At 39.7% G+C, this 26,211-nt stretch overlaps 1 long non-coding RNA gene across 1 annotated transcript in view; it reads right to left on the bottom strand.

Moving 5' to 3' along the window:
- LOC145523307 (uncharacterized) overlaps window positions 1-26,211 on the bottom strand; it is a 119,485-nt gene that overhangs the window by 50,557 nt on the left and 42,717 nt on the right. The window lies entirely within an intron of this gene.

Genomic DNA, 26,211 nt, shown 5'->3' on the forward strand with positions numbered 1-26,211 from the left:
GGAGAATAGAGAAGGTGGAATGAAGTAGAAGTTTTAAAATATCACTTCACAAATAATGGTTCACCACATATTTTCAAAGATGATCAGAAAGAAAAATTACATAAAAGTGTTTCATATAATAAACACCTAGCCTATGGAATATAAATAGGAATGGAGGAGTTAGAATTTAGTCTTTTCCTAAATAGAGAATACTCTATACAATCTAATTGCAGTAAATATTCAGATTTCTTATTCATATTCATCTTTTAAACAGTCCTGAACAATTCTGGTGATTAGGATAGCTTCAGCATACCGGGGTTTTCCTGGTGGCTCAGATGGTAAAAAATCTACCTGCAGTGCAAGAGACTTGGGTTCAATCCCTGAGTTAGGGATCCAGGGAAGATACCCCTGGAGAAGGGCATGGCAACCCACTACAATATACTAGCCTGGAGAATTCCATGGACTGAGAAGCCTGGCGGCCGACTTGGCAACTAACACTGTCACATTTTCACAGCATAGCTGTTCGGCAGATATTTCTTCATATTTTTCTCTTTATACTTTCCATAGTTTTCCTATAAGGAAACATTAAATCTACAGTAAAACACAGAACTTTTCCAACATTCAGATGTGTTCCTAAAACATTTTAAACTAATGGCTTTCTAAAAGTCATAATTTCATAAGACACCATGATGCACTGAAGTACAATGCTAAAACAAAGACATATATTGTGATATATGTGAAAGAGACAATGCTATAAATTCACCAAACTTATTTCACTTTCTTACTGTGCATACAGGAAGACTAAATGTCCTAAGCCTTAGAAGTAAATATAAAGTCATAAACCACATTCTGCCCATAAGGATTGAGTGGAAGTGATGTGCTCCATGTCTATGACTGACACATAAAACCATCTGGATGATTCTCCACGTACTCCTCCTGTCCTACTGAAACTTTGTGTTAAGATGGAGGGGACATGATGTGAAAAGATCCTGGATCTGTGGATAACTGCATGGAGCACTCACTCACATTGAACTATGATATGAGTGAAAGATAAGCCTTTATTATTTTAAGCCACTAAGATTTGGAGGTTGGTTACTGCAGCAACTAGGCATACTTATTCAAATACAACATCTTATATGGAAATCAGTATGTGAAAGGAATAACAGACACCACATGTTTTAGATAAATTTATTATTGAAAAATATTTTTTCATCATATCTAGAAATAACTGAAATAATACAAATTTAACATTCATTTCAGATCAGTTCAGTCGCTCAGTTGTGTCCAACTCTTTGTGACCCCATAAACTGCAGCATGTGAGGCTTCTCTGTCCATCACCAACTCCTGGAGCTTATTCAAACTCATGTCCATCTAGTCAGCGATGCCATCCAACCATCTCATCCTCTGTGGTCCCCTTCTCCTCCTGCCTTTAATCTTTTCCAGTATCAGCGTCTTTTCAAATGAGTCAGTTCTTCGCATCAGGTGGCCAAAGTATTGAAGTTCCAACTTCAACATCAGTCCTTCCAATGAATATTCTGGGCTGATTTCCTTTAGGATGGACTGGTTGGATCTCCTTGCAGTCCAAGAGACTCTCAAAAATCTTCTCCAACACCACAGTTCAAAAGCATCAATTCTTTTGCGCTCAGCTTTCTTTATAGTACAACTCTCACATCCATACATGACAACTGGAAAAACCATAGTTTTGACTAGATGGACCTTTGTTGGCAAAGTAATGTCTCTGCTTTTTAATATGCTGTCTAGGTTTGTCATAGCTTTTCTTCCAAGGAGCAAGCGTCTTTTAATTTCATGGCTTCAGTCACCATCTGCAGTGATTTTGGAGCCCAGAAAAATAAAGTCTCTCACTGTTTCGTTTCCCCACCTACGTGCCATGAAGTGATGGGACTGGATGCCATGATCTTAGTTTCTTGAATGTTGAGTTTTAAGCCAACTTTTGTACTCTCCTCTTTTACTTTCATCAAGAGGCTCTTTAGTTCTTCTTCACTTTCTGCCATAAGGGTGGTGTCATCTGCATATCTGAGGTTATTGAAATTTCTCCCAGCAATCTTGATTCCAGCTTGTGATTCCTCCAGCCCAGCTTTTCTCATGATGTACTCTGCATATAAGTTAAATAAGCAGGGTGACAATATACAGCCTTGACGTACTCCTTTCCCGATTTGGAACCAGTCTGTTGTTCCACGTCCAGTTATAACTGTTGCTTCTTGACCTAAATACAGATTTCTCAGGAGGCAGGTCATGTGGTCTGGTATTCCCATCTCTTTAAGACTTTTCCATAGAATTTAATATTTTAACATTAGAATGTTTATTCCCACTAAGCAAAGCTTGAGAACAACCGCTTCACACAAAACAAGGATTGAATTATGTCAGAAAATCTAGATCATCAAGGTTGACTATATTTGACTGAGGTATGTTTTAAACTATATTTTGGTCTAGCAGATAAATATTTCACTTGACAGAGAAACTGTATCATCTACTTTCAGGTGAAGAGCATGAAAAAAAAAATAAATGTCAAGGATAGTCAAACATTTATGAGGAATAAGAACAGGGAGTAATACTTTCCCTGTAATATAGTAGGATTTCTATGAAATCTATGTTAATTGAGAAAATGTGGTACTGTTCCAGGAATAAATTTATTAATCATATATAATAGAGAGGCCAGACACAGACTGGCATATGAAGTCTGACATATGGTTGAATTTGCATTTAGATTAATGGGGAAAAGAAGAAATGCTGAACAACTAGAAAATAGAATGAATTGCCAAATCCACATAAAAAAAGTTATTAGCTCTCTACTTCATATAATTTATAAAAACAAAAACCTTAGATCAAAGACCAGCAAACAATGGTCCACGGGCCAAGTCCAGGCTGCTACCTGCTTTTAGAAATAAAGTTTTATTAGAATACAGTCACACACATTAATTTATGGATTGCCTATAACTTCTTTCATGCTACAGCATCTGAATTAAATAGTTTTAATAGGAATCATGTGACTCACAAAGCCAAATTATTTGTTATCTGGCTCTTAACAGAAAAAAATTTTTGACCCCCTGCCTAGATGGATTAGTAAATACACTTTAAAGCTCTTAGTACAATTTACAAGTAAATATCTTTTAGACCACTTTAGGGGAAATATTGATTATAAAATAAAAATTATAGTCTTGTCTACATTAAAATAAACAACTATAGTTCATAAATAAACACTTTAAAACATGAAAAGACAAGTAATAAATGGGGATATTTGCATTATACACCACTGACAAAGGAGACAAAGGATTAGTATCAATATCAATGTTTTATAAAGGATATATAAACTTTAAATATATTTTTTTCAGTAATAAAATGCACTAAGAATCCCAGAAACATGAACAGACATTTTCACAGATAAGGCAACACATATAGCAAACACAAGAAGATACATTTAACATAACATGTCATTATTCAGGTAAATGCCAAACAAAATTACTTGAAATATATTTTATGCCTGATTGAAAAACTAAAAACTCTAATATTGCCAAGTGTTAGAAAAGCTGTAGAGTGAGAGAAGACATTGCTGGCAAGAACAAAGATTAGTGCCACCACATTGTAAAAGTATTTGGCATTATCTCCTAATCCTGAATATTTATATAACCAAATTTATTCCTGGATACACATGCAAGAGAAAACTTTCCACATGTCATTACTGCCCTCAGACACGGGTAAGAGGAAGCCCTTGCCCTGGACCCTAAATCTAACCTCCTGCTTTAGAGTAACTTCCTCAGTTTTTTTCTAAGCCCCTCCAATGCTACAATGAGCCTTGGTCTAGGGTGCCGTTCCAGTGGGCACCCTGATCCCAGACCAGACCCTGTGGCCCTCAGCCACTGTTTTTCTCCTTTGGGATACTCTCTGACTCTCTGCTTTGTGGTGGGGTTGACCAAATGCTCTGCAGAACTCTGAACTCATGCCTGTGGCATTCTCCTAGAGCTCAGTGGCAGGGTCTGGTTCCAGAAGGGCAATCTGATAAGGACTTTTCCTATAGGACATAAACGCATTCTGTGTGAACCCATGGACTACAGCCCCCCCCAGGCTTCTCTATTCATGGGGTTTTCCAGGCAAGATACTGGAGTCAGTTGCTATGTCCTCCTCCAGGGGATCTTCCTGACCCAGGGATCGAACCCAGGTCTCTTATGTCTCCTGCATTGGCAGATGGGTTCTTTACCACTAACACCATCTGGAAAGCCCTCACATGAGATTGGGCAGCTAGAAAGGTTTGACATGCTTATTTGGGGTGATTAAAACTATTTATAGTCAAAGGTCCCACAAAAATATTTTTCCAAAGCCCTGCGGATGCTAAGGGCATCTCTGGTCTCACTATTTAAAGTGAACAAATTAAAATAAATGTTTAATTCTAGAAGTAATTATAGAACTTATCAACTATTTATAATATTTACAACAGTATTTACAAAGGAAGCAGGAGAACAATGCATTAGCAGGAAATGGGATAAGGAGAAGACAGCCAAAAAAATGAGATATATTGATTAGATCCACTGTTAAGGTGCTAGAGTTTGCTCCCAGTTATGGATTTGCAGGTATTTATTAAATTGTCAAACCAACCAAATAAATGAAATCAGGTAATTCAGAAACCAATGGTGACAGGATACAACAAAATAAAGAACATGATTACTGCATTTATGTATACCTGAGGCCAAAAAAAAAAAAAGAAATAAGTGAAATAAATCAGTGAAGCAGAATAAAGCTAGGCAACAGACTAAGGTGTAAAGATGATAAAATGACACTTCAAATAATTGGAAAGGAATGAGCTATTTAACAAATAGCATTAATGTTTATCACAATCAACAATTGTATATTATCTTAGAATATACAACGGATTCCAAATATTTTTAAAAGTAAATAGTAAAATAAATTTTTAAAATTAAGTATAAAATAAAAATTCAAGGAGGTTAATATTTTTCAGGAAGTCCATCTAAATTAGACAAATAAATCAACTACAGAGAAAATAACTAACAGATGTCACGACACTGATAAAATTTTAAATCATCCATATGAGAATTCCTTAAATATTATTTCAAGACAAGGGGCAGTTTGGAAGAAAATACACATACCTTATGTAATAAAGGATTAATTTAAAGGATATGTGAAGACTGTCTAAAAGTTATATGAATTACCTAATAGAAAAATGGGAAAAAATGTATGCACAATTAAATCACAGAAGAAAAATTATAAATGGTCAAAACATATATAAAAAGATGATCAATGAGTTATCAGATAATACAATTTAAAATTTTTTAAAATATTTTGTCAAAAGATAAAATTATGATATTCTTGATAGCTGGGGTTTTGTATTTTGGTTGGTAGAAACTATGGAAGGGCAATCGTTATTATCTATCATAATTTCAACTGTATATACTCTTAATTAGCCTGACAATTATACTTCTAGGTGTCAGCACCACCAAGATACCTTTTGGTTGTCATCAACAGAAAAGTTAATATAAAATGGCTTAGTCAGAAAAAGGAAATTTATTGGCTCACATGACTGTCATGTCCCAGGGCTAGTTATTGCTGGCAGCAGGAAACATCTTGTTTGAGGAACTGGCATTCGGTCAACAGGACTTAACTTCTCTCTCTGCTTCTTGGCTCTACTTCCTTTATTTTGGCTCCAGTCCCAGACAGGTTCACTCATGGTAGTGGCAGAAAGGTTGCAGCAGTTTCAACACTATTGTATCAGACTTACATTCAGTAGAAAATGATGTTTCTCTTCTTTCCAAATTAAGTGGAAGTCAGGATGCTTACTGACTTGCATGGGTCAAGTGCTCATCACCAAAGCAAACAGCATGTCTTTGGTGTGGGATATTCTGACCGGCAGAGGTCTGGGTCACGCTTGGTTAATTGGGATAAGGTCCTCTCTGAATCACATGGAAGAGTGGTAGGGAGATTCCAAAAGAAGTCATTTAGTCATTGGGATTTCACCATTAGAAAAAAACAGACAATGGAGGCTGGATGCCTAGAAGTTTCATTATACTATTTTAAAGAAACATATTGTAAAGGTATATCATAAAGATACAAAGACAGAATTGTAGTAGTGACAGCACAGACAAATATTTAATCATCAATAGAGCAGTAATTCAACAAATGAATTACATGACTTCAGTTCAGATAAATAAGTTTAATTGTACTGACTTAGAAATATCACCGAGACATATCATTAAGTAAAGAAGGCATATTACAAAACAACATAAACAGTGTGACCTTTTTATGTAAAAATTAAATTATAATTTGTAAAGCTAAATGTACATGCAATGTACATGATGGTTATAAAAGAATAGATATCAAACTGTTAACAGTGATTACTTTTAGGGAAGAGAGTGGAGAATTTGAGGGGTGAGATAAAGTGAGACATTTCCTTTTCACTGTACATACTTTGCATTACATATAATTTTAAAAGGAAATGTATACTATTTTTCATAAAATATTAAAATGGATTCAGCCTTTTAAAATAGAGTATGGAGTTATCTGCCAAGTGACAGATTTACTGGATTGTTAGATTAAGCTGATTAAAATTAATGCTAGGGAAATAATAACATTGAAACAAAAACTTATTTGATAGAAAGTAAACAACATCTGAACCTTGTATCTTCTGAGAAAGTCAAATGTAAAAGATAGTAATTGGGGTTTTTCTGTTTGTTTGTTTTTATCTTAAAAGTCAGAGCTATTTATATAACCAGCTGAAGCTCTTTGAAGAAAGGAGCTGTTGTTCAGTCGCTCAGTCGTATCTGACTCTTTGTGACTCCATGGACTGTAGCCCATCAGGCTCCTCTGTTCATGGGATTCTCCAAGCAAGAATACTGGGGTGGGTTGCCACTTCCTTCTCCAGGGGATCGTCTCAACCCAGGGACTGAACCCAGGGACTGAACCCAGGTCTCCCGCACTGGCAGGCAGGTTCTTTACCACTGAGCCACCAGGGATGCCCAAAGGAGCTGTATGTTTTAATTAAAAATGTACACCCATGGTGGATTCATGTCAATGTATAGCAAAACAAATACAATATTGTAAAGTTAAAAAATAGAAAATAAACTAATTAAAAAAAGAAAGAAAAAGAATCTCACTTTGAATATTATATATATAGCTATGAAATCCTTATCTTGATCAATGAATAAACTTACCCACGAGGTGAATACTTTAACATAAGGCTCACTTTAATACAGTGATTCATCTGTTGTGCTTTCCATCTGCATGGATCACTGAGCTTCCCTAGCGCTGCTGCATGTATATCTTCAGTGTCTTGAATACCACCAGATACACAGAAGATGTTGGAAGATGTTCACTGTTAGGGGGTGGATGGAGAAGAGTGAAGAAAGAATGAACAGTGGAGGAATGGTGACCATGGTCTCCTGAAGTTATGGAGGTCTGGGTTCTAACCAGTTCTGCAAGAGGAGAAGCTGCCCAGTATATGTTACCTGCCCAATATATGTTATGTGCCCCAAATAGTTCGGTTTCCTTTCTTCCTCCTGCATTCTTTTTGTAAGACCACCACTGAGCAATGTGCCTCACTCTTCACCAGCAAGCATGAAGTGGGAGTGAGCTGAAGGGGCAAGATTATAGCTATGGGTGGTGTATGTACAACCTAAATTCCCATGGCAGGAAGTGCATTAACTTTCAGGCACACAACTGGGCCAGAATCTGCAGAAATACATGAAAGTGAACTGTGAAACATAAGACACAACTGTAATTTGTTTCAGGGGAGTGTAAACACCACGGTGCTCTAAATAAAAATTCGAAGAGTGAAAGATAGATTGAGGCCTCCCTCAAAGGTCATAATACATTGCTTGATAAAACCACACTCTGGTGGCTGTATTTTTAATCCTTTGAAAGAGGACTATGGTTGGTGCTAAGACTTATGACTCCTGCATTATTTAGTGATCAATGCAATTACTCACTGAAAATCTGTAATTTCAAAATTGTTTATTTCTTCTCCTACCCATAGCTCTGGTCATTTAGCTTATGCATTCTTCCAAAGTCTGAGTCACACATTTTTATTTTAGGTCAATGAGAAAAAGTGGTGAAAAGAACTAATTTTGCAGCCAGAAGTCCTTGGCTCGAATTCTAGTTCCATGACTGTCTCTTACTATGACCTTGGGCAATTTTCTCTCCCTCAGCCTCAATTCTATCGTTTTTGAGATTGCATCCAAGTACTGCCTTTTGGACTCTTTTGTTGACCATGATGGCTACTCCATTTCTTCTAAGGGATCCTTGCCCACAGTAGTAGATATAATGGTCATCTGAGTTAAATTCACCCCTTCCAGTCCATCTTAGTTCGCTGATGCCTAGAATGTCGACATTCACTCTTGCCATCTCCTGTTTGACCACTTCCAATTTGCCTTGATTCATGGACCTAACATTCCAGGTTCCTATGCAATACTGCTCTTCACAGCATCGGACTTTGCGTCTATCACCAGTCACATCCACAGCTGGGTATCGGTTTTGCTTTGGCTCCATCCCATCATTCTTTCTGGAGTTATTTCTCCACTGATCTCCAGTAGCATATTGGGCACTTACCGACCTGGGGAGTTCATCTTTCAGGGTCCTATCTTTTCGCCTTTTCATACTGTTCATGGGGTTTTCAAGGCAAGAACACTGAAGTGGTTTGCCATGCCCTTCTCCAGTGGACCACATTCTGTCAGACCTCTCCACCATGATCCAACCATCTTGGGAGGCCCCACACGGCATGGCTTAGTTTCATTGAGATAGACAAGGCTGTGGTCGGTGTGATCAGATTAGCTAGTTTTCTGTAATTTATTTTCAGTGTGTCTGCCCTCTGATGCCCTCTCGCAACACTTATCGTCTTACTTGGGTTTCTCTTACCTTGGATGTGGGGTATTTCTTCACGACTGCTCCAGCAAAGTGCAGCCGTTGCTCCTTACCTTGGACAAGGGGTATCTACCCACGACGGCCCCTCCTGACCTTGAATGTGGAGTAACTCCTCTCGGCCCTCCTGTGCCCACGCAGCCCCTGCTCCTTGGGCCTGGGGTAACTCCTCTCGCTGCCGCCCCCGGCCCCCAGCCCAGCCTTGCCCCTGTCGGCCGCCGCCCCCGGCCCCCGGCCCGGCCTAGCTCCTCTTGGCCAGCAGCCGCCTCGCTTCTGTGCGGAGTCGTCGCAGCTGCCTCACTTCTGCGCAGAGTTCCAATCCCAAAGAAAGGCAATGCCAAAGAATGCTCAAACTACCGCACAATTGCACTCATCTCACACGCTAGTAAAGTAATGCTCAAAATTCTCCAAGCCAGGCTTCAGCAATAAATGAACCACGAACTTCCAGATGTTCAAGCTGGTTTTAGAAAAGGCAGAGGAACTAGAGATCAAATTGCCAACATCCGCTGGATCATCGAAAAAGCAAGAGAGTTCCAGAAAAACATCTATTTCTGCTTTATTGACTATACCAAAGCCTTTGACTGTGTGGATCACAATAAACTGTGCAAAATTCTTAAAGAGTTGGGAATACCAGACCACCTGACCTGCCTCTTGAGAAACCTGTATGCAGGTCAGGAAGCAACAGTTAGAACTGGACATGGAACAACAGACTGGTTCCAAATAGGAAAAGGAGTACGTCAAGGCTGTATATTGTCACCCTGCTTATTTAACTTATATGCAGAGTACATCATGAGAAACGCTGGGCTGGAAGAAACACAAGCTGGAATCAAGATTGCTGGGAGAAATATCAATAACCTCAGATATGCAGATGACACCACCCTTATGGCAGAAAGTGAAGAAGAACTAAAGAGCCTCTTGATGAAAGTGAAAGAGGAGAGTGAAAAAGTTGGCTTAAAGCTCAACGTTCAGAAAACTATCATGGCATCTGGTCCCATCACTTCTTGGGAAATAGATGGGAAAACAGTGGAAACAGTGTCAGACTTTATTTTTTTGGGCTCCAGAATCACTGCTGATGGTGATTGCAGCCATGAAATTAAAAGACGCTTACTCCTTGGAAGGAAGGTTATGGCCAACCTAGACAGCATGTTTAAAAGCAGAGACATTACTTTGCCAACAAAGGTCCATCTAGTCAAGGCTATGGTTTTTCCAGTGGTCATGTATGGATGTGAGAGTTGGATGGTGAAGAAAGCTGAGTGCCGCAGAATTGATGCTTTTGAACTGTGGTGTTGGAGAAGACTCTTGAGAGTCCCTTGGACTGCAAGGAGATCTAATCAATCCATCCTAAAGGAGATCAATCCTGGGTGTTCACTGGAAGGACTGATGTTGAAGCTTAAACTCCAATACCTTGGCCACCTCATGCGAAGGGTTGACTCATTGGAAAAGACCCTAACGCTGCACAGGATTGGGGACAGGAGGAGAAGGGGACGACAGAGGATGAGATGGTTGGATGGCATCACCGACTTGATGGACATGGGTTTGGGTAGACTCTGGGAGTTGGCGATGGACAGAGAGGCCTGGCGTGCTGCAATTCATGGGGTCGCCAAGAGTCAGACATGACTGAGTGACTGAACTGAACTGAATAAACATGTTGTTTTCAACTTTTTGCACTGGCTGGAAAATGCTTACTAAATATACATTTGTATTTTACATATGAGTTTGTAAGGCCTTTTTGGCAGGGATTATGTCTGCTTCTGTTGCTACTTGACTCTTTTCCTGGAGTACCCTGAAGTAGCTAATCAGTATTAATTAATTATTCAGAATGCTTCAACAACTGTTATTTCATTCTCTCTGTAGTGTCTCAGTACAACACTAAAATCCTCCTCTGCGTGGAACAGTAAGGTCCTTTTTAATTAGGTTCCACCTTCCTTATTGATAGGACTTCCCTAGTGGCTCAGACGGTAAAGTGTCTGCCTACAATGTGGGATTCCTGGGTTCGATCCCTGGGTCGGGAAGATCCCCTGGAGAAGGAAATGGCAACCTATTCCAATATTCTTGCCTGGAAAATTCCATGGATGGAGGAGCCTGGTAGGCTCAGTCCATGGGGTCACAAAGAGTCGGACATGACTGAGCGACTTCACTTTCACTTTTCCTTATTGACATTGTTTCCCACTATTTCCTACCTCTGAATTTATGAAGTGTTCATGGGAACACCAATGCAATAGGATATCACAATATGTTCCTTAAAAGAAAGAGGATTCATGGTCAAATTCATTAGGGAAATTTTAAGTAGGTTTTTCTATTGCTAAATTTGGCAAAGCCTTGAATGTAATGAAACACGAGCATCTCCAAGAAAGTAATATTATGACCAGTATTTCCCAAACTATCTTGACAATGGAGTCTCTTGATCACAGAGTCCCTCATAGATAGCTGCATGGGAATTTTGGAAACCACACTCTGCCTAGAAAGGATGTCAGGACTTCCTTCCTACTTGTGTTGGTGGCCCCTTCACTGTTTCCCTCCAGGGCCTGGTGGTGACCTCACATTGCTATTCTACTAGATTGATATAATTCTCCCCCCACTCAATCTATTCAGATACTCCTCTTGTGGACAATTTGTTATAAAACCTCTTATAAGAGACCCTGCCCAATAAGTTTAATTGCTGATTTTCCAGATTATGTAAAACACTTTGGGTTTAATACTACATTTGAGGCATCTCATTACATTATAGCATTTATGTTACTTGAAGACTTACTTTGGACCTCAAAATAGAATGAAGTTAAAGAGTCATCAGAAAATAAACATAATTTTTTAATACCTATCTCTTGGGCTTGAGAAAATGCATTGGTTGCTTTAAAGCTTTTAGCACAATGCTTGGCCTACAGAATTCACTCAACACATGTAAATTATTACTATTATTACCAGTAGGAGTTGCAGCAGTAGAGGCAGCATTTTACTTCATCATTTCATTTAACCTTTAAACAACCCTCTCAGTAAGTTTCACAGTAGTCTTACATTCTTGGAACACCAGTTTTCAGGCATTGTATGAATTATTTAATAATTATTGTCTTATTTAATTTTGACGGCACATTTAGAAGGTAAGAATTTTTAACCTTTTCTTTAATCATACAAAGAAATTCAGTCTCAAAGGAGTTAAGTGATTTGTCCAAAGCTATACAGCTAGTGAATGTCAGGCTAGGATCTAATGTCAATTATTTGGAATTTTTTAAATTAATTAATTAATTTTAATTGGAGACTAATTACTTTATAATTATTTGGAATTCTAATCTAAGTTCTCTCCTCCACACCAACTGCAAAGAGAATAACAGGACAGTCACAAACACTGAAAGATATAAGAAAGATAAAGTGTGAAAAATTATTAGTTGAAGAAAAGTTAGATGAAGGAAAAGAGACTAGGTTAACATCACCGATGCGCAGTTCTCAGTGTGGTTGATCAACACCAACATAAACTCCCAGGGTTGAATGAGCAACAGATCCTCCAACCAATTTATGTATTTGAAGAGTCAATTTTTCTACCTAAAAATCAAGGAAGCAAGTGACTCAGAGTCAGAGAGAGAAGATATAAGGAAAAAAAGCAAAGGTCAGAGAGGAGAGAAGATGCTATGCTTTGAAGATGGAGGTAGGGGCCACAAGTTAAGGAATGCAGGTAACCTCTAAACTCTGAAGACAATAAGGAAATGGCTTCTCAAGCAGAGCATCCCAAAGGAACACAGATCTGCTGACATCTTGATTTTAGACCAGTGAAATTAATTTTGGACATCTGAATTCAAAACCATAAAATAATAAACGTGTTGTCTTAAGTCACTGAGTTTGTGCTAGTTTGTTAGAGCAGCAATAGAAAACTAATACATAGAGGAAGTCAAGAAAAGAGGAAATGAAGGGAAGGGATGGAAGAAGAGAAGACGAGAGAAGGAAGGAGAAAACTCAAGGCTAAGCCATCACGAGAGTCAGCAGACTCAGAAAGCCAGTAAGCATAAACATAACAAGGTGTGTGGTAGGGGAGTGATTTGTATTTACTAGAGTTTCTCCCAGAAGAGTATTTCATGTGGTTGAAAGAATTGAGGGGTAGAGGGTTGGGTGGCAAAGGTTAGATACCAAGAGCACATTGGAGCAACAACAGATGGCTCCTCATCTTTCTTCTTAACCTTGGAAAGACAGAAACAGAGGGAAATTTACATTTATCAAGTATCTACAATGGGTTGGCTGTTAGCTTTTGCAATAGAAAATATTATTCTCAATTTTAGAGAAGAGAAATCTGAGGCACAGAAGGCATGCATGAAAAGTGGAGCCAAGATTTAAAACCAGGTTGGTTTCCTTCCAGGATGAGGAATTAACCTACCTGAAAAGGAGAAAATTAAGGAAAAGAACAAAAGGACATCCAAAGCAAGAAGGGAATCGGGATGAAGGGAGAGAGGCTGAGAGCTACCGAACCTTGCCAGAATACTGAGAAAAGAGTTAAAGAAGGAATAAATATCTAGATTTCTGGGTCCCTGAGTGTACATCAACTTTAATTTGGGGCAAGTGCTGATGCTACTCCATGGGCAATCCTTCCAACTGAGTCACTTCCAATACTACTGCTTTCTATAGATTTCATGACATGTTTCTCTTTATAAACATGTTTATCAGGTAAAACAAAATAAGACAGCCCTACTTAAGCTCTAGTTTTAGCTTTCTATCATAACTGAAATGAGCTGGATTCTATTATTGATCTAAGCTGCTTTCTAAAGCATCTTGGCACTTCCCTTATGATGTATACTCATTGAGAAAACTCCCTTCACCAAAATTCCTTCTTTATTTTTCCTCTCTCTGTTCATTCTATTTCAATTAGCATGTATGAAACTCCTACCATGTGCCAGATTATGGGCAAGGTGTAGGAGTAAGACATGGTTGCCTACACTAATTGAATAAACAAGCAATTATGGAATCTTCTGGGAAAAAAGTGAGGAGGTAAATAGCTGAAAAGCCCAGTATGGATCAAGGGCACAGGGATGAGCATTCAACTGAAAATGAGGTGTCAGGGGAGTGGGCTGAATTGTGCTGAAGACAGCTAAGCTGGGAACCATGTCTTTCCATTTCCATGCAAAATGCCAGGCTAGATGAAGCACAAACTGGAATCAAGATTGCTGGGAGAAATGTCAATAACCTCAGATATGCAGATGACACCACCCTTATGGCAGAAAGTGAAGAAGAGCTAAAGAGCCTCTTGATGAAAGTGAAAGAAAGTGACGAAGTTGGCTTAAAACTCAGCATTCAAAAAACTAAGATCATGGCATCTGGTCCCTTACTTCATGGCAAATAGATGGGGAAACAGTGGAAACAGTGGCTGACTTTATGTTCTTGGGCTCCAAAGTCACTGCAGATGGTGACTGCAGCCATGAAATGAAAAGACGCTTGCTCCGTGGAAGAAAAGCTATGACTAACCTAGACAGCATATTAAAAAGCAAAGACATTACTTTGCTGAAAACGGTTCGTCTAGTCAAAGGTATGGTTTTTCTAGTGTGGGTCTGAGAGTTGGACTATAAAGAAAGCTGAGCGCGGAAGAATTGATGCTTTTGAACATGTGTTGGAGAAGACTCTTGAGAGTCCCTTGGGCTGCAAGGAGATCCAACCAGTCAATCCTAAAGGAAATCAGCCCTGAATATTCATTGGAAGGACTGATGCTGAAGCTGAAACTCCAATACTATGGCCACCTGATGCAAAGAACTGACTCATTGGGAAAGACCCTGATGCTGGGAAAGATTGAAGGCAGGAGGAGAAGGGGACAGAGGATGAGATGGTTGGTTGGCATCACCGACTAGATGGACACGAGTTTGAGGAAGCTCCAGGAGTTCGTGATGGACAGGGAAGCCTGGCGTGCTGCAGTCCATGGGGTCGCAAAGAGTTGGACACAACTGAGTGATTGAACTGATGTCTTCCAGAATTCCTTTCCCTTCAGAGTTCTAGCTTAGAGTTGGGTCAAAAAGAAACCTGTGGATGATCAGGAGGGCAGAAGTGAATCAGTGGCCACTGTCCTCTGGTAGTATTTGAAGTCATTTATGATGATGGGTGGATGCAGACCTAACTGGATAGAGTCAACCTATCCTTGTTCTTCTCTGGTTTGCATCCAGCTCATTTTCCTGAATTCTGGTTGTGAATATGAATACCTCCCCACCCCCGACACACACACACCCGATCATATGCTTGGCAGCAGGCCAGCAGGTATGGCTGCTACACAGAGGCAACCATTTTCTGTAGACCCTCCCACAAGTACCTACTCGATGATCCAAGCTTGCTGCGTGGCCAAGCTTGGCTCCTCAAATTTCACTGCAAGCTCCGACTTGCCCCTAAAATGGAAGAATCTCGCTTTGGAAGGAACTCTGAAACCAGGTATGAGAAACATACAAAATGATCAGAAGAGGCTTTGAGAGCTCTAGTCTGGGTAGGATGGGCAGAGGGCACTGGGGTAGCCTAAGCCCTAGAGGTTCTCAGCGGCGCCTTACAAACTGGCTCACCCAGGAGACAGACTCCTCAGGAGAAACTTCTGGGAGCAGATTCCTGATTGAGCAGGAAGGAATGAATGTTGGAGGTAAAGAAGCTTAAGTTCTATTGGAGATGGGATGAGAAAATAAGTACCTTGGAAACAACTGTGGAAATTACTACATGAATGAGCCATATTTCTCCCAAAAATATCCATTTTAAGAAATGTCAAACCTACAGAAAAAGTGAAAGATTAATATGTTGAACATCCAAATCCTACATTTAAGAATGACAAACTGTTAGTACTGTGGCACATTTGTTACTCTCTCACACACCTATGTGCACACATACACTGTTTGTACTCAAAATGAAAATAAACAGACATCATACTACCTAAACATGAAGTATTTCAACAGTAAGTCATGTCTTACTCCTTAGTATCCTTTAATCCAAAGTTCCTGGCTTTTTCATTCTAATGACATAGACTTTTTTGAAGAATCCAGTATAAGTGTCCTACACAATGCCCTGCCTATATATTTGTCTAATCATTTTACTATTAAATCCACGAGTCCTTTATTTATCCAAAGATACCAGAAATCCTAATGCACAAACCATGCTACCCCCTATCTTATCATAACATGTATAACAATTTTTTGTTGCTGTTTTTCAGTCACAAATCATGTCTGACTCTTTGCAACCCCATGGACTGTCGCCCTTCAGGCTCCTCTGTTCTGCACTATCCTCCAGAGTGTGCTCAGTGTATAACAAGAATGACTGACATTTAAGTATACACTATTATATATTATCTTATTTGCTCTCCATAGCTATAAATAACCAGTATTATTAGCCCTACTTTAAAAGAAAAAGAAAGAGTAGCATGGTACTATCTGACAATCACCCAGCATCACCATCACTAAGCGGTCTTAGCAACAACTACAGCGCAGGGCTTTCCCCACTGTATTCTATGAAAACCGCTGAAAATTCCAACTGCAAATGGAGATGGAATCAAGAATCTGGTGTAAAGTGACATTTATTGTGTCTTTACCCACTAAAATTACAATTCAAAACAACTGTCAATAAATAAATGACAACAGCAAATTGCTTAAATAATAGAAATTTACCAATATCTGCCTTTCCCTGAGTGTCAACTTTGATGAAGAAACAGACATAACAGATGCTTTAGAACCTGGTCTAGGCAAATCTTTTCTGTGTGTGTGTGTTTTCAGGGCCTTGCCTCTGTAGGATTTTGGTGCAGGAGGCCCTGGGGCAGCAGAGGCAGCCCACAAGTAGTGAGCATGAAACAGCTGGACACAGACTCTCTGTGACCTTGTATGTGGACTGAATCTCTCTCCCTGCTTCTTTTTTCTTTCTTTTCTTAAACTGAAGTAAAGTTGGTAAAACATTACTAATATTGTAAAATGTTAGTTTCAGGTGTACAACATAGTGATTCAACACTTTTATAGATCATACTTCATTTAAAGGTATTATAAAATAGTAGTTGAAAATTTCAGTATCTCATTTATACTGAGTAGTTTGTACCTTTCAGTTCCCTTCCCTTATATTGCCTCTCCCACAGCCCTTTCCATTTTCTGTATCTATGAGTCTGTATCTATGAGTCTGTTTCTGTTACATTCGTTCCCTTGTTTTATATTTCAGGTTCCACATGTAAGTGGAAACATATAGTATATATCTTTTCTCTGTCTGACTTAACTTCACTACGCATAATACCCTCCAGGTTCATCCATGCTGTAGTAAATGTCAAGATTTCATTTTTTTATGACTACTAATCCGTTTATATATATATATATATATATGTATATATACATATATATATACACACACACACACACCACATCTTCTTTATCCATTCATCTGTTGATAGACACTTATACTGCTTCCATACCTTGGCTGTTGTAAATAAAGCTGCTATGAACACTAGACACATTTATCTTTTTTAACTAGTGTTTTCATTTTCTTTGGATATATAACCAGAAGTGGAATAGCTGGATTGTACAGTAATTCTATTTTTAATTTTTAGAGAAACCTCCAAACTGTTTTCCATAGTGTCTGCACTAATTCACCAATTTATATTCCCACCAACAGTGAACTAGGATTCCCTTTTCTCCACATCTTCACCAACATTTATTATTTGTTGTGTTTCTGACAATAGCCATTTTTGACAGCATGAGATGGTATCTCACTGTGGTTTTCATTTTCCTGATGATCCGTGGTGTTGAGCATCTTTTCATGTGCCTTTTGGTCACTGATATGTTTTTCTTCTTTGAAAAAGAAGTCTATCAGGTTTTCTGCCCATTTTTAAAATAAGGGTTTTTTTTTTTATTGAGTTGTATGAGCTTTTTATGTATTTTAGATACTAACCCTTTATCAGATATATCATTTGCAAATATCTTCTCCCCTTCAGTAGGCTATCTTTTAGTTTTATTGATGGTTTCTTTTGCTGTGCAAAGCTTTTATGTTTAATTAGGTCCCATTTATTTTTGCTTTTGTTTCCCTTGCCTGAGGAGATAGATCCAAAAATGTTGCTAATGTTTGTCAAAGAGTGTTCTGCCTGAAGAAAACTCCTAGTTTTCTTCCAGGAGTTTTATGATTTCCAGTCCTACATTTAGGGCTTTCTTACTGCTTTGGTTTCTAAATCAATGGGGATAACATCTCTTAGGGTAATCTTTAAGAGTAAAGGAGCACCACCATGGCCAAATAGCGGTTCATATTTCTAAAGAGTAAAATTTTGTCTCCATGAGACAATTTTATTTTCAGGCTTTGGAGCTTGAAAAACAGTAGATATGAGAGAAAAAAAATATGCCATAGGAAGAAAAGGCTTCATGGTACTGAGAAAGAGTTGTCCTTGCAACGCTTGGTCTAAAAATCGATCGTAGCTTCATGAAAAACCACATCTAATTAATATAGTCACAGAGGGTATTCATAAGGCTTTTCTAGAAATTGTTTGTAGCCAGAAGACATTGGTGGAGCTTGCTGATATTTTAGGAAGAATTAGACCTTATAGATACCCCAAAATTGTACATATGTGGCAGTAGGTATTGAGATGGTAATAACCAGAGAATTAAAAACGTAATTGATACAGTCTGACATTCGAAAAGGTAACCTCTGTGTTTGAGGACTACGACCACTACGTAATTAGCTATTGCTTCCCCTGTGTCAGATACTGTCCTGAGTGCTTTAAATGTACTAGCTCACTGAATTATCAAGGAACATTAAGAGGTAGGTAACACTTCTATTACAGGCAGGTATTCAGTTTGAGAACGCACTGGTAATAGCAAACACCCTATTCCAACAACACAAGAGAAGAGTCTACATGTGGACATCACCAGATGGTCAACACCGAAATCAGATTGATTATATTCTTTGCAGCCAAAGATGGAGAAGCTCTATACAGTCAGCAAAAACAAGACTGGGAGCAGACTGTGGCTCGGATCATGAACTGCTTATTGCCAAATTCAGACTTAAATTGAAGAAAGTAGGGAAAACCACTAGACCATTCAGGTATGACCTATATCAAATCCCTTATGAGTATACAGTGGAAGTGAGAAATAGATTTAAGGGACTAGACCTGATAGACAGAGTGCCTGATGAACTATGGACAGAGGTTCGTGACATTGTACAGGAGACAGGGATCAAGAAAATCCCCATGGAAAAGAAATGCAAAAAAGCAAAATGGCTGTCTGAGGAGGCCTTGCAGATAGCTGGGAAGAGAAGAGAAGCGAAAAGCAAAGGAGAAAAGGAAAGATATTCCCATCTGAATGCAGAGTTCCAAAGAATAGCAAGGAGAGACAAGAAAGCCTTCCTCAGAGATCAGTGCAAAGAAATAGAGGAAACAACAGATTGGGAAAGACTAGAGATCTCTTCAAGAAAATTAGAGATACCAAAGGAATATTTCATGCAAAGATAGGCTCAATAAAGGACAGAAATGGTATGGACCTAACAGAAGCAGAAGATATTAAGAAGAGGTGGCAAGAATACACAGAAGAACTGTACAAAAAAGATCTTCATGACCCAGATAATCATGATGGTGAAAAGAAGAGAAGCAAAAAGCAACGGAGAAAGGGAAAGATATACCCATTTGAATGCAGAGTTCCAAAGAACAGCAAGGAGAGATAAGAAAGCTTTTCTCAGGGATCAAAGCAAAGAAATAGAGGAAAACAACACAATGGGAAAGACTAGAGATCTCTTCAAGAAAATTACAGATACAAAGGGAACATTTCATGCAAAGGTGGGCTCAATAAAGGACAGAAATGGTAAGGACCTAACAGAAGCAGAAGATATTAAGAAGAGGTGGCAAGAATACACAGAAGAATTGTACAAAAACAATCTTCATGACCCAGATAATGACGATGGTGTGATCACTCACACTCACCTAGAGCCAGACATCCTGGAATCTGAAGTCAAGTGGGCCTTAGAAAGCATCACTACGAACAAAGCTAGTGGAGGTGATGGAATTCCAGTTGAGCTATTTCAAATCCTCAAAGGTGATGCTGTGAAAGTGCTGCACTCGATATGCCAGCAAATTTGGAAAACTCAGCAGTGGCCACAGGACTGGAAGAGGTCAGTCTTCGTTCCAATCCCAAAGAAAGGCAATGCCAAAGAATGCTCAAACTACCGCACAATTGCACTCATCTCACATGCTAGTAAAGTAATGCTCAAAATTCTCCAAGCAAGGCTTTAGCAATACGTGCACCGTGAAATTCCAGATGTTCAAGCTGCTATTAGCAAAGGCAGAGGAACCAGAGATCAAATTGCCAATATCCGCTGGATCATTGAAAAAGCAAAAGAGTTCCAGAAAAACATCTATTTCTGCTTTATTGACTATGCCAAAGCCTTTGACTGTGTGGATCACAATAAACTGTGGAAAATTCTGAAAGAGGTGGGAATACCAGACCATCTGACCTGTCTCTTGAGAAACTTGTATGCAGGTCAGGAAGCAACAGTTAGAACTGGACATGGAACAACAGACTGGTTCCAAATAGGAAAAGGAGTACGTCAAGGCTGTATATTGTCACCCTGCTTATTTAACTTATATGCAGAGTACAGCATGAGAAACGCTGGGTTGGAATAAACACAAGCTGGAATCAAGATTGCCGGGAGAAATATCAATAGCCTCAGATATGCGGATGACACCACCCTTTGGCAGAAAGTGAAGAAGAACTAAAGAGCCTCTTGATGAAGGTGAAAGAGGAGAGTGAAAAAGTTGGCTTAAAGTTCAACATTCAGAAAACTAAGATCATGGCATCTGGTCCCATCACTTCATGGGAAATAGATGGGGAAACAGTGGAAACAGTGTCAGACTTTATTTTTTTGGGCTCCAGAATCACTGCTGATGGTGACTGCAGCCATGAAATTAAGAGACGCTTACTCCTTGGAAGGAAGGTTATGGCCAACCTAGATAGCATATTTAAAAGCAGAGACATTACTTTGCCAACAAAGGTCCGTCTAGTCAAGGCTATGGTTTTTCCAGTAGTCATGTATGGATGTGAGAGTTGGACGGTGAAGAAAGCTGAGCGCCAAAGAATTGATGCTTTTGAACTGTGGTGTTGGAGAAGACTCTTGAGAGTCCCTTGGACTGCAAGAAGATCCAACCAGTCCATCCTAAAGGAGATCAGTCCTGGGTGTTCATTGGAAGGACTGATGTTGAAGCTGAAACTCCAATACCTTGGCCACCTCATGCGAAGGGTTGACTCACTGGAAAAGACCCTAATGCTGGGTAGGATTGGGGGCGGGAGGAGAAGGGGACGACAGAGGATGAGATGGTTGGATGGCATCACCGACTTGATGGACATGGGTTTGGGTAGACTCCGGGAGTTGGTGATGGACAGAGAGGCCTGGCGTGCTGCCATTCATGGGGTCGCAAAGAGTCGGACATGACTGAGAGACTGAACTGATGATGATTCAGTTTTACAGATACAGAGACTGAGGCCCACTGCTCAGCTCACTGAGCCAGTAAATGGTGGAGATAAGTTTCAAACCCAAGTTACATCTCTGTACCCTGGGCCTTACCCACGTCACTCTGCAGTGTTTCACACTTTAAGGACAAAACACTCCAGAGTTTTGGACAAAGTTGTGGAAATCCACTGCAGTGGGTTACCAAGACTGATATACAGTAATGACAAGTATGGCATGGAATATCTTGAACTGTAGGACATTATGGAACAAAGAATGTGACAACAGAAATTAAAGACTGATCCAGATTGGTGGTGGGGGGTGGGGAAGGGAATAAAAGAGAAAAGAAAGGATAAGTCTTTTCCTTATCTTTAATGTGTGAGGGTAGGCACACATTAGGCCGTATACTCCTAGCAGGCAGAGGGCATCTCTGCTACTGAACAGCCCCTCCTGAGTTCGGACAGTAGTCACAGGGACACTATGTGGTGCTCTATTCATATCCCCTTTACTGGCTGGTGTATCACCCCAGGTGCTTCATGTGCTTCCTTTCCAGGAGTGCCCCCTATTAGGCAAGAGAGCTCCCCATCTCAGTCCCGCGTCCTTTGGATCCACATACTGCGGCCAATGATGGACTTCCCTGGAAGGTGTGTAGCAAAGGCTGCCCCCACTGCCCCGAGCCGAGACCCAGGCTGCCAGACTGCTCATGCGTCAGAGCTTCCTGCTGGGAACAGACTGAAGGGAGTTTGCGGCTGGGCCTCATTCCTGGTTGACTTTTCCCACTGCCCTATCCTATCCTCACTCTCCTATCAGCATTCAGGGAAGTAAAACCATAAAACGAACCATTCAAAATATCATTATTATTACAACTTACATTTTTGTGGCAAAATGTCCTTTAATGTCCTCTGCTACCTGACCATCATTTGCTTTCATCAAGGTCAGTTACTACTTGCTAGATCATTTAGTATGCTCCACTTATTATTAGATAACACATTATCTAATTTAATCTTCCTTAATATTAGGTGGTAAATATTATTATACTAAACTTAAATATTAGAAAACTGGGATTCTGAGAAATTAAATGACCACTCACAGTCACTATAGCTTCAGGGCCTGAACGTGAACCCTGAGAGGGGGCTGGCCGAATCCACTACACAGCTTCTGTGAACAGGTCTGCATTAACAAAAGTATCAATTCTCCTTGGAAAATGCTGCAATTTTATTGTGATTGGATGTATCACAGCACAACTGTTATAGTGCTGTCATTCTAAGGTATATATCAGGTATTTTGTTTTTTGTTGTTTTCATTGAGTTCTGATAAGTATTTGTGAAGAATTTGCTGAAAAACATTGGGGTACACTCAAAATGACCTTTAATAACATTGTCCTTGTTCATTTGCACTCCTTTCTGCTTTCTTGGGTAAGAGACAGCCCATAACCTACACCCTCCCTATCAGTCCAGCAAAGCCCAACCAATTGGCTGTGTTCCTGTGTGATACACAGAATACTTCCAGCACTGATGTCAAAAGCATGCATCTACTACCCAATCAAAAGCAACTAGATTAAGCTAATTCTGGAGAAAAAAATTAGTACCATAAAATACATGATGAAAGTCAGAAAATTCTATTACAACTTTAACAATAAAAATTATGTCTGTGCTGATCCTGAAATGATATTAAATTGTTCATCTTAATAATACCTGTGGAGCAGAAGTCCAGGGAAAAAACCAGAACTTTCTAAAAATAGATTAGTCATGATATTCTTTAGCCTTTTAAAGTAAATAATTATTTGGGACTGATTTTATTATCATTATTGACAGGCTCTCAATAAATATCTTGCATGAGTGCTTCCCTGATAGCTCAAATGATAAAGAATCCACTGGCAATGCAGGAGACCCTGGTTCAATTCCTGGGTCGGGAAGATCCTCTGGAGAAGGGGTAGACTTCCTATTCAGTATTCTTGGGCTTCCCTTGTGGCACAGCTGGTAAAGAATCTGCCTGCATTGCAGGAGACCTGGGTTTGATCCCTGGGTTGGGAAGATCCCTTGGAGAAGGGAAAGGCTAACCACTCCAGTATTCTGGCCTGGAGAATTCCATGGACTGTATAGTCCATGGGGTTGCAAAGAGTCGGACACGGCCAAGCGACTTTCACTTTCTTGAGTGCCTCACAGAAAAGTAAAGATTTCTGTGGGGCTAGTTACTGTATGTTCTCACAAAAGCTTCTGTAGTTCTGTGGAAAATCTGTGTATGCCCAGAATCTCAGACATATGAACATCACCCGCTGTGAGTCACCGAGAAAAAGGCTCAGAAATACTGCTATACAGGGGTGTCTAAAACAGATTTGTGCCAAAGCTGAAATAGGTCTTCTGTTCATGATGCAGCTGTTTGTGCTCACTTCTACACTTCATTTTTTTTTTTTTTAAAGAAACATCTTTTGTCAAATAAAATAAAAATCATTGCAGGGCCTACACACCTCTTGTCCCCAGGGCTCCATCCCTCTTCTTTACTATCGCTACCGGCTCCTCTGGGTTTTGAGCTGTACCTGTTTCTTTACTCTTGTTTTCCTTCGGGTGATTTTGAGCTAAATTAGAAACCTGTTTGCATTTTCTAATGACATTCACATTAAAAACGATGTCCATCTAAATTACAGCAGTAAAATGATTATCAAGAAGAGACGCAACACAACTGCTCTTATACTCTGCCCAAGCTGGTTCTCTGACTCCAGTTCTGAAGCTAAGGTCTGGAAAGGAAAAGGAAGGAGAGGAAAGTGACAGCCTCACAACCATGTGGGGTTTTTCCCAGTCTGGTGTTTGTGTATGAATTAACTATCATCATCTTACTGTTTGTGCTTTTTGTTCAGACCAAATAAAAATTGTGGTTTCTCATTCACAATACAATCATTCAATCCTACGTTTTACGCAATTTTTTTTTTTTTTACCACTCATAGCATTATGTTGTGTTTTACTATAGTATTCAAAATGTTAAAATGATTTCATAACTATATTTTACATACAAACAACCCCATTTGTTCCAAACTTTAATCTGGATCCAAACACTGGCTTTAATATATAATATGTAAAAATTGAACCAAACAACTTTGAGAAAATCATTTTATGTTTAGTTGATTTCACCTGAGGGCCCAAATATGATTCAAGTTTGTTGTTAGTCTGTTTGTCAAAGCATGTCATTATGTATTCTCACTGCCTCCAGGACAAGCTGTTGAAATGTCTAGATTCCAGAGAAGCAGACTGTGATCTATTCTCAACAAGCCCTCCCTACCTTCTGCCACCAGCTCGGCTTAGGTAAGATGTCGGGCGTCGTGTGAAGAAAAAGACAACATCTACAAAACAAATCCCCAAATATGTGATATGTTCTAGATTTCAAACGTGATCCCGAACTTTGTGGTATACACACACACATACACACACTTTAAATCTTTATTAGTGTCTCCCCATGAAAAACATAAATTATCTACAACAAATCTTGTTCATTTTAAAATATACTTTCATAGAAATAAACATACAGAAAAATGGGCAAATCATCAGTATTTAGCTCAATCCATCTTCCAGTCTCTCCCCACTTCCTTGCTGAATGGGCTCCATTTGGCTAGCAGTATGGCCCTCCTAAAGCAGTTTCATCCTCACTGCTGAGGTCCTCGGTGAGGATCTCACTCCATTTCACTATCTGGCTCACTGTAGGAGCCATCCAACCACACCCTCCACCTGATACCATAGTCCTGAACTGCCAGATGCTCACTTCTCCCTTCCTCTTCTTGAGTGCGTGACTGCTCTCTGTTGTAACAGTTCTATACTGTGGTGTCTGCTCTGTTCCAGACTCTCCGCATGCATTCCTTACTCTTAGGTGCTCAGCTGCTCAGTCATGTCCGACTCTGGCAGGCTCCTCTATCCATGGGATTTCCCAGGCAAGGATACTGGAGTGGATTGCCATTTCCTACTCCAGGGGATCTTCCCAACACAGGGATGGAACCCATGCCCCCTGTATTGGCAAGCAAATTTCTTACCACTAGCCCCACCTCGGAAGCCCCACTTGAGTGTTCTATTCCTATTTTGTATATAAGAAAACTAAGCCTTAAGCCTGAGAAAATTTAAATAAATTCCCACAATCCCATAGCTGGCATGAAACAGGGCTGGGATCAGGACACATTTTGCCTGACTTTAACACCTGGGCTTACTCATTGTAATTTTTTTTCTTAAATTGTTCTTGCATCTCTGGGAATATCCCCTGGAGAAGGACATGGTAACCCACTCCAGTACTCTTACCTAGAAAATCCCATGGACGGAGGAGCCTGGCAGGCTACAGTCTACGGGGTCGCAAAGAGTTGGACATGACTGAGCGGGTTTCACTAGCATCCCTAGTGCTTAACAGGTGCTCAGAGAAGTACTTTGTTTGAATTAAATGATCTCAGCGTCTTGCTTGTGAAGACCCCGGTTATTCAGCTCACAAAACAGCAGAGGGCAGTGCAAGTGCTTCACAACATTTCATAAAGTAGACAATAAAATGCTATAAAACTGCAAAATGAAGAGGAAGTGTTCCATGGTTTCTGGAAGAATTTATCCCAAGGCAATGCTGAGTATGTCAAAGAACGTTTTCATCAAGGATACTTTCTGTTTTAGAAAAGCAATTCCCATTGCTGACAGTGAGACTGTGCTAGAAATTGCATTTTCCACTCCCCAGTTTCAGCTCCTCTTTATTTCATGTAATATCACATACAGGTAAGCAAATCACAGCAGTGAAATCCAGCTGTGAGCCACTTACATCTGCAAAAACAGTGGGTTAACCAGGTGAACTGCTTGCTCAATCCACCTCTTTACTCCATCCTGTGGAGAGGAAAATGTGACTTTGGCTCAAGGATGAAATTGTTCCCCTACCTCGTTATACCATTCTCATTACATCTGTTATTTCCATATTACTGCAATGGAAAATATCCAAGTCGAGTAGCCTATCCTAGCTGGCTTC

This window comes from Giraffa tippelskirchi, chromosome 10, assembly GCF_054371585.1.
Source record: "Giraffa tippelskirchi isolate mGirTip1 chromosome 10, T2T-mGirTip1v1.2.pri, whole genome shotgun sequence".
Classification (NCBI taxonomy): Eukaryota; Metazoa; Chordata; class Mammalia; order Artiodactyla; family Giraffidae; genus Giraffa; species Giraffa tippelskirchi.